Below are 10,000 nucleotides of genomic sequence, written 5' to 3'. Positions count from 1 at the left end.
TGTGTGTGTGTGTTTGTGTGTGTGGTGTGTGTGTGTGTGTGTGTGTGTGTGTGTGTGTGTGTGTGTGTGTGTGTGTGTTGTGTGTGGTGTGTGTGTGTGTGTGTGTGTGTGTGTGTGTGTGTGTGTGTGTATAGGGAGGGTTTGAGTGCGTGAGAGAAATGGTGAATGGTGTGTTGAGATGCGTACATTTGTGTGTATGCGTGTGGTTGTGTAGGTGTATGTGCTTATGTGTCTGTATGTGCTTATGTGTCTGTTCGTGTGTGCGTGTGTGTGAGTCTGTATGTGCTTATGTGTCTGTTCGTGTGTGTGCGTGTGTGTTCAAGTGAGGGCGTATGTGCATGTGAGTGTGTGTGTGTGTTTTTGTGTGTGTGTGATTGTGTTCATGTGTGTGTGCGTGCGCACGTATGCGTGTGTGTGTGCGCGTGTGGCCCATGTCATCAGACAGACTCAGGGGGCAGCCGGCTGGTGCTCATTGTTGAAGTCAGTTAGACGCAGCAGCAGCAGCAGCAGCAGCAGTAGCAGCAGCCACAGTCTCCTCACCTGGTTAGAATATAAATGAAGGATTAACTTAATCTCTAGTGTGTGTGTGTGTGTGTGTGTGTGTGTGTGTGTGTGTGTGTGTGTGTGTGTGTGTGTGTGTGTGTGTGTGTGTGTGTGTGTGCGTGCCCCATGTTATCTCTGTCCTTACCCTCAACCTCCACTCCGTTCACTCTCTCTCTCTTTCTTTCACTCTCTGTAGTTATCTCTTCCTTTCTTTTTTATTTCTTTCTTTTCATCCCTTTCTTCACTCTGAAACCCTACTCTTTCTCTTTCTCTCTCTCTCTCTCTCTCTCTCTCTCTCTCTCTCTCTCTCTCTCTCTCTCTCTCTCTCTTTCTCGTTCATTCTTTGTAGCTATATCTTCCCCTTTCTTTTCTTTCATTTCATCGCTTTCTTCAGTCTGAAGCCCTCCCTGTCTTTCTCTAAGCCATGACATTTTACTGATGAGACGTCTACAGTGGAACACACACACACACGCACACGCACACGCACACGCACACGCACATGCACACACACACACACACACACACACACACATAGGCTCATAGGCTCACAGGTAGCCATGCACGAACTCTCTCTCACACACACACACACAAACATGCACACACACACACACACACACACACACACATACACACACACACACATACACACACACACACACACACACACAAGCACACGCACACACACACAGACACACGCACATGCATGCACGCACACACAGACACACAGACACACACACACAGGCACGCACACACGCACACGCACACGCACACACACACACACACACAAACACACAGATACGCACACACACACACACACACACACACACACACACACACACACACACACACAAACACACAGACACACACACACACACACATGCCCACAGGCACGTGCGCACAAACACACACATGCACGCACGCACACACACACACACACACACACACACACACACACACACACACACACACACACACACACACACACACACACACACACACACACACACACACACACAAACTTGCGTGTGCTCACAGGCTTACAGGTACACTGAAAAAAGCCATATGTTGTGTATGTTAAATGAATCAAAGGGAAACATGTCACCTCTACCATGAATAATTATGTTTTGTGATTGGGCATAATGAAGTTATGTAACTTTAGCATGATGCCCAATAACCAACGACTTCCCAAATCCAGTAATGTTGTCACAACCTAATTCCTTTGGATAAGATGACCAATGGCTTTTACAACGCCAGAACAGATGGTGGCAGTAGTGTGCGGATTGTGTGTGGCAGCCGGAAACAACGAGCTTGCCGAGTTCTTTGACTGAATACATATCCGCGGACACTCTGAAGGCGGGTAAGTCAAAAAAGTAAACCACTGTAGGGCTGTTTGCATTTATCATGACTTTCCTAGAATCACATTTATATCACCCGTTTCGTTAGTGTACTTAGTTTTGGCATCAAGGCATACGTTTTATGAGCAAGAGAGTAAGCTTAGCTGGCTAATTCTCACCAATTCAAACTGGTTAGCGGCTAAGTATCGATATAGTTCCGTGTTTTAACTATTGTTGGGAGTTTGGAAGCTGTCACCCATGTTGTACTGTATGCATGTTTGCATGTGTGACATTATTTTCGGTTACTTTGCGAGTTATAGCGAAAGAAACTACCTGGCAGCCCATAACGGGCAGCTAGCTAATTTATGCTAGATGACAACAGCTGGTTCATTAACGTTGTATTAGTTCTATGCATTGACGTTGCGAGACCCGTGTGCGTCTGATTTCAAATGTATCCAGGACAGTCGTAGATACCATCAGTAGCTCTACACACATCAATGACACAGGGGAAGTAAAGTTACCGCTGATTTTTGGTATTGCTCCGTCTGACTGTGTGTGTACGGCCACAGTAAATGTTGATTAGCCGGTGGAACTTTTCGGTTTGAAAAAAGACGAGACGTGAGACGCGTGACAGAAGGGGCTGTGTGTGCTTGTGTATGGGTGCGCGTTTGAATGGGTGCGTCGTGTGTAGAACTAGATGCTGCAGTTTGCAGCTGGTTTGATTCATGTCGTGGGTCACTTACCAATGTATGTAGGCCTATTTGGCTATGACCTTTGAAATAGTTGAAAGTAAATCCCAGTAGTATCTAGTGAAACACACATGCAAACGCCCTTCTGTCCCTCATTCCCTCAAACTCGATCTTCTACATTTGTTGTGTAAAAAGGACATAGCAAGTTTTTTGTATCAATGATCACTTTAGGATATTCCAGTGCATTTACATTCAATATATACTGTACCTTGAGTGAGGTAGAAATGCATATTGTTGCAAATATAAATACTGTTTGTTATTTTTTGTAATTAATCATTTACTGAATTTCTTTGTAGAATATGTTACTATTATTTGGGTTTTTGTTCTCTGCATAACTGTCTCTTTCACCTATATTAATTCCTCAGCATTCAAGATGTTTGTAGGGTCCTCACCTCAGCTACCTCTCACAAGGTGCCCCTGAAAAAGGTGATGAAAGTTCTTGTGTAGTATCTAATCTATGACTATTAGCTCGTGTGTGTGTGTGTGTGTGTGTGTGTGTGTGTGTGTTGTGTGTGTGTGTGTGTGTGTGCAAGTGTGTGTGTGTGTGTGTGTGTGTAAAATCTGTTGTAATTATTTTACATTTTTCTCTGCATAGCTGTCTCCTTCGCCTATATTAGTTTATCTGTCTTTCTGGTCACAACAGAAATTCAAGACGTTTGGGTCCTCAGCTCAACTGACCAAGACCTTTGCTCATTGAAGGCATGAAGTAATTTGTGATGCCCCCACGATTGCAGTTTTTAAACGCAGATGGCTTGCTCTTTTTAACATGTGCGAGGTAAGTTATTTGTTGATTTTTTTGTGTGTTTATTTCCTCATTTTAGTAAGACCATCAGGCCTTTTTGTAACCTTTGTCACAAGTCTTAAGTTACAAGTATTTTGTAGGTATGTGTTTTGTGCCCTGTTTCAAGTTAAGTGCCAAGTTCAAGAGGATCATGACAGTTGGTTTGCTGTTGAATTTCTTCTCAGAGCTGGATGGTCTTTCAACAACACTGCTCCGGGTCTTCAGCAAGAAAGGTGCTTCTCATGCAAGGAAGATACAGAGGATCCTGGTGCCCATGACTCAGGTAAAACATGCACACTGCCATGCATCACAGTAATGCTAAAATTTCAAGATCTAATGTAATGGGGAGAAGTAGGGTGTCTTGGATCATATTGCATTTCTCCCACTAATTTCAATCCTTCAGCCAGTTTTGAACTCATTGTCTTCACCTCAGTTCTAACTACAGCTGGCTTTACACACAGCAGTCCTGGGCAATGATATAACAGTCTTTTGCAGGTCAGTTGATGTGGTTGCTGCTCTGTTTTATTATTATTTTATTTTTTTATTTGATTCTCATGTCTGTCTGGCTTGCGATTCCCATGAAATGATCAGGGGAATTAAAGGTACACTGTGTACGAGTTTTAGTTGTTTATTTCCAGAATTCATGCTACCCATTCACTGATGTTACCTTTTTCATGAATACTTACCACCACCATCAAATTCTAAGTATTCATTATGACGGAAAAATTGCTATTTTCATACATGAAAAGGGGGATCTTCTCCATGGTCCGCCATTTTGAATTTCCAGAAATAGTCATTTTTAGCTGCAGAAATGACTGTATTTGGGCCATACTAGAAAATATTAGTTTATTACTTGGTAAGCTTTCATGAAAAGGTCAAATTTGGCAATAGGCAGCCCAGTTTCAATTAGCAGCGTAGTTGCAGTACCTTTTTTCACAATTTCCTGCACAGTGTACCTTTTTAAGGTCAGACGTCACATTTTGGCATCACTTCAGTACGTTTGGAACCAGGGCTGAGTGCTGAAATGGTACCGAGTACTTGGGGCTAATGGAAAAGTGTCAGAGCTGCACCATGCCATATCAAACAGTGACGTACTGTACCACTTCACTGCCAGTACCAACGATACACTACGCTACTAGATAAATGAGATGTGTCCTTTATTTAATGTGGTTGTACCTGTACTGCGTTTATTCTTCCTGTTGGTTAAAATGTTTTTCCTGCATGTTTGTTTCCTGGCATACATTGACCGGCCCCTCATACGCAGACTGACAACATTGATGTGAAGAGGGAGTGCATGCTGAGGAGCTGACGGTCTACCTGAATGAAGAGCCAGACAAAGTGGTATGTTACAACTCGGCAGCTAGATCTGTCTTTTTCGTTATTAGGTGGCATAGGGAGATCGCACACATCAGTGGCCTGCGAGGCTCATTTTGTTGGGCTCTGGTGGGCTCCTCCTGTGCTACCTGACATGTCTCCTGGCATATCATCCACGTTCTGGACACTGCTGGAGGACACACCAAACCTTCTTGCATTGATGTGCCATCTTGGCCTCAGTTATGTGTTCTTTGCAAACACGAATCTGCCCAATTCCAGCTTTGCTAAAGCACCCTCACATCATCACAAACCCTTTGCCAAATTTCACGTTCAATCCAACACCAGTCATCTCTGATTTGTAGATCTCTGCAGGTCTCTATCTACCCATGAGGGTGTTGCACTTGCTGTGGCACATTGCGAAGGCCGCATTACTGAAGCAGCAGAAGTTATCTTAGAAGAAAACTTAAACTCAATATAGGTTTTAGTTCTGGAATACGATCGTGCTGTAGGGTAATAGTTTTCTCATAGTTTCACCTTAGACAACTCCCCCTCAGGAGACCAAACTTTGAGCAGACTCTTTTGCATTGGATGGGTGGGGTTTGACATATCTTTCTCTCTCATGCAATTTTTGGTTGACAATGTGCCTAAAAGGGCCAATATGTTCAAAATACTAATAATTGTGCTGGTGGGGCAGCCGTGGCCTAGTGGTTAGAGAGTTGGTTTTTCAATCTATTGGTTGCAGGTTTGAATCTCCCCTGACCTGTCACTACATCTCCATCCATGGCTAAAGTGCCTAAGGCAAGGCACCTAACCCCACATTGCGCCAGGGCCTGTAACCAATACCCTGAAAAGTAATAAATGTAAGTCGCTTTGAATACATGAAAGCGTCAGCTAAGTGTAATGTAATGTATTGTAACAATTTTGCACACTGTATACTTAGCTGTATGCGTAAAGTTTCTCACCAACACTCGTGAAAAGATCATGACCCTGTTTCTCAAAAGCACCGTTGTTAGTTAGCGACTTGGTATTTTGCCAATGGGAAATTGCATGCAAGCAAAGTTTTTACTGTAGTTACCAATGATGCTGTTGAGAAACATACTCCAGAATGGGGTCATAGCCACACCAAAAACGAAGAGAGGTAATTGAACATCAGTTTGATCTCACATTCAATTGCCTAAACAGGCAGTGTGAGGGCACACAAGTCAACATCCTCCTCATACCTTTCATAAACTATACTAAATATACTACTATACTACTTTTCCCATCTCTGGGTGTGTTAGGGTGGACAGAAATGCCCCAAACTTGCGCCCACAAATACCGCTTACGGCTTCAATCATGGGTTTTGTTTACTGTTTTCCAGGATGTTGATCTGGACGGTCCAGCTGAAACGTATTGTCTTCGTGTGCGTGTGATCGGCAGAGAGTCCTCAACGACATTGGTAACGTACCTGTGGCCATTGCAGTGTTTGTTTTGGTTTATGCTCTTAATCTCTGTTACCTTCCAGAATGGAAGTACACTTTCAAATTTCTGTTTCATTCTAACCGTCTGTTTCATCAGTTTTTGCACTGCTTTTAAATGTACACTGTGTAAGATTCTTAGTTGTTTATTTCCAGAATTCATGCTACCCATTCACTAATGTTACCTTTTTCATGAATACTTAGCACCACCATTAGGGTGCATCAGTTGCCCCCTATGAAAAGATATGGCCTTGGCCCTATAGTAAAAATGTTCTACACCCAGTAAAACACACTGTGTAAAATATTTTGAAATTTGGATGAAGTCTACCGGGGCCACCAGCCCCATGAAAATAGAAAATAATGGTGATAGTCAAAATCTTGAATAGAAATAGGGCTGGACTGGCCATCTGGCATGGCGGGCATTTCCCGGTGAGCCCCGCACCCTCGTGGGCCCCCATTGTTTTATTTTTTACATTACTGAAAATAGGGGCCCATGAGGGTGCGGGGCCCACCGGTGAGTCAGTTCTCCGGCACTAATAATAATGAGGGGGCCCCCTTAAATCCGAAAGTGCCCGGGCCCTATTTATCGCCCAATTCAGCCCTGAATAGAAATGGACATTTTGCTGCATAAAGCTACCCAATAAAAACATATTGCCTCAGCTGTGTGATAAAAAAAATCTATGCACAGTAAAATCACTCTGTGGAAAATGTGTTGAAATTTAGATTAATTCTACTGGGTCCACCAGGCCCATGAAAATACAAAACAATGGTGATAGTGATGGGCAACCTGGATTCCAAAGTCCAGTGCCACATATTCCAAATATAGCCAATATACCGTAATGAACCAGCTGACCCACTGCCAGTATCAAGCAAGAGATTGCGAAGTTGTATGACTTTTGTGTGCTTCACCTGTGGGCCTAGGATTGTACAGGTAGCTGTTAATACCTGGTGGAACATCTGTACTAAAGCTGTGAATGCTCCTTGGAATGACTTATGTTTTTTCAAGAAATCCCTGCAGTAGTTCAATAGAGTACATACAATACAACTGTATGTGATGTTGGAAAGAGTGACTTCCCAAAACCTGTACTTAAGTGGGCAGTCATGGGTGAGCGGTTAGGGCGTCAGACTTGCATCCCAGAAGTTGCTGGTTCGACTCCCGACCCGCCAGGTCGGTTCGACTCTCGACCCGCCAGGTTGGTGGGGGGAGTGATCAACCAGTGCTCTCCCCCATCCTCCTCCATGACTGAGGTACCCTGAGCATGGTACTGTCCCACCGCACTGCTCCCCATGGGGCGCCACTGAGGGCTGCCCCCTTGCACGGGTGAGGCATAAATGCAATTTTGTTGTGTGCAGTGTTCACTTGTGTGCTGTGGAGTAATGGCACTCTTCAATACAGTTGTATTGACTGCCTTGTAGCCTAGGCATTCCAAGGAACATTCACAGCTTTAGTACAGATGTTCCTCCATGAATTGTAGGCCCACAGGTGAAACACGTAAGGGTTAACGTTCGGCGAGAAGGTCGCTACCGTGGAATAGCAGCACGACAGAGAGAATCTTTAGACCCCGACGCGGAGCGGAGGGGTCTTGTTCTCTCTGAAGTGCTGCTATTCCACAAAGCGACCGACTCGCCGAAAGTTAACCCGCTTATTATATGGATATACTTAAATGATTCACACATGGCGGGGACATTTCTTTAGGCCTATTTAATGTTAAGTCTATTATAGTTTTTAATGTTAAAAGATTGTTGCTGCGCAAAACAAAACAGTGCCGTTGTGGAACACCGCTAGGCAACAGCTAGGTAGCCAGGACAACAGGTGTTGTCTATCACAGCAGCTGATTAGAGTCTTGTTGAAAAGTCGCTTTAGCAGTGAAAAGTCTTGTTGCCATTGACAGCGGTCTGTTATAGACCAACCCGTCCGTTATCGAAAAATAACAGACGTGCGAACGTTGGGGAGCCCCGTTGAAATGAATGGAGCATTCGACCGATGACGTCACACCATATAATAAACAAATATAACAGTCATGCAGCTTTGCAATATCTTGCTTGATACTAGCACTAGTAGATACTAGTGGTCCAAGGCAGCAAGGAATTGATATTGTGTTGCAAAAGAGCAAATTTGCCTAAATATAGTAGTTTGACCATCAGTCTGTCCTGAGACTGAAGTCTGTGTAAGTGGATCGACTGAATACACAACCTGCTTAGATATTCCTTCTGTTTGTGCTCCCAATACAGGTGATTTCACTAATTACCTCATCAACCTGGCTTAAGTGGTAATTAGGCTCAGCTGGTTCATTATATTGGCTGGGGCAAATGTGTCACACGGTTTGTCCACCTCTGTTTTAAGACAATGGCAAACCTAGATTCAAAAGCTACAATCCAGTGCCACAGATTTCAAATTACCTGGTTTTACCTGTCCAATGGGGCACCTAAGTCTCCACCCCTTCCGGGCGGCTTATGGGGCTGGCAACGCAAAAACTTTTGACTGGGCTGTAATGGACTGATCAAAGCTATTTTCCGACCCACCTCGCATTTCCCCGTCGATCATACATATGCTGTGCCTCAGAATTAATAACAACCAATGGTGTGCTTGTTGACTTCACATGGCAAGCGATTTTTGAGTTGTGTGTGTGCAAAAATATACAATTATTTGGACTACACAACAGATGTCGCATGTCCGACGTGCAGCCACTTAAGCCGCAGTGCAGCGGTAGGGTTGGCTGTGCCTCGGTTCACGTCAGATATGCGAGGCGCACGTGTAGTCTCTAACATAGTTTTGCACAAAAGCTAAAATAACGTTTCTTGCGTGTCGAAAATGAGTGGTCTTACGACGCGAATCCAAACCTTTCAAATTCACTGTCATCATATGTGAAATCCGGAGCACATGCCAAACGGGATGAGGATTTAGCTTGACTCGCTCCATTAACTCTCATTCAAAATTTTGAGAGCTCCAGCCCCATGGATCGGAAGTAGAAGGGCGTGACTTAGGTGCCCCATTGCCCTAACTGGAAAGGTAAAACTAGGTATGTCATTTGGAATATGTGGCACTGGACTTCAGCTTTGGAATCCAGGTTGCCCATCACCATCACCATTATTTTGTATTTTCATGGGTCTGGTGGACCCGGTAGAATTCATCTAAATTTCAACATATTTTACACAGAGTGATTTTACTGTGCATAGAACATTTTTATCACACAGCTGAGACAATATGTTTTTATTGGGTAGCTTTATGCAGCAAAATGTCCATTTCTATTCCAAGATTCTGACTATCACCATTATTTTCTATTTTCATGGGGCTGGTGGCCCCGGTAGACTTCATCCAAATTTCAAAATATTTTACACAGTGTGTTTTTACTGGGTGTAGAACATTTTTACTATAGGGCCAAGGCATTATCTTTTCATAGGGGGCATCTGATGCACCCTAACCACCATCATATTCTTAGTATTCATTATGACTGGGAAAAATTGCACTTGCATTTTTAGCTGCAAAAATGACTGTATTTGGGCCATACTATAAAATATTTGTTTATTACTTAGCAAACTTTCATGAAAAGATCAAATTTGGCAATAGGCAGCCCAGTTTCAATGAGCAGCATAGTTGCAGTACCTTTTTTGACCGTTTCCTGCACAGTGTACCTTTTTTTAAGAGTTTTTAGAGAAATTGAGAAATTAATCTTTCTCATTTGCAATTGAAGAGGTACCCTCATTTTGTATCTTGCTTTGATCATTACATGTGCAATGAAAAAATAAAGGCAACTAATTCTTCAACTTTATCGCGTGTAACTTTATTGTAGTTGGTCTTATAGGCTCAACTGGAACCAACTT

At 43.4% G+C, this 10,000-nt stretch overlaps 1 protein-coding gene and 1 long non-coding RNA gene across 5 annotated transcripts in view; both read left to right on the top strand.

The window, feature by feature from the left end:
- The window catches only part of kcnd2 (potassium voltage-gated channel, Shal-related subfamily, member 2), a 462,331-nt gene that overhangs the window by 275,730 nt on the left and 176,601 nt on the right, over window positions 1-10,000 (top strand). The gene's annotated exons all lie outside the window — the stretch shown is intronic.
- On the top strand, window positions 1,674-6,432 carry LOC134464657 (uncharacterized). 4 transcript variants are annotated; one of them, XR_010037997.1, is made up of 6 exons: window positions 1,674-1,900; window positions 2,992-3,052; window positions 3,270-3,401; window positions 3,593-3,902; window positions 4,672-4,748; window positions 6,082-6,432. It is a non-coding gene; the product is annotated as an uncharacterized LOC134464657 (long non-coding RNA). The 4 variants fall into 4 exon arrangements; XR_010037999.1 differs by lacking the exon at window positions 1,674-1,900 and having other exon boundaries at window positions 2,909-3,052; window positions 3,593-3,690; window positions 3,841-3,902; XR_010037998.1 differs by lacking the exon at window positions 1,674-1,900 and having other exon boundaries at window positions 2,909-3,052; window positions 3,593-3,690.

The sequence above is a fragment of the Engraulis encrasicolus genome, chromosome 15 (genome assembly GCF_034702125.1).
Source record: "Engraulis encrasicolus isolate BLACKSEA-1 chromosome 15, IST_EnEncr_1.0, whole genome shotgun sequence".
Classification (NCBI taxonomy): Eukaryota; Metazoa; Chordata; class Actinopteri; order Clupeiformes; family Engraulidae; genus Engraulis; species Engraulis encrasicolus.
The sequence above is the reverse complement of the archived record's forward strand: the minus strand, read 5'-3'. Positions and strand labels throughout refer to the sequence as shown.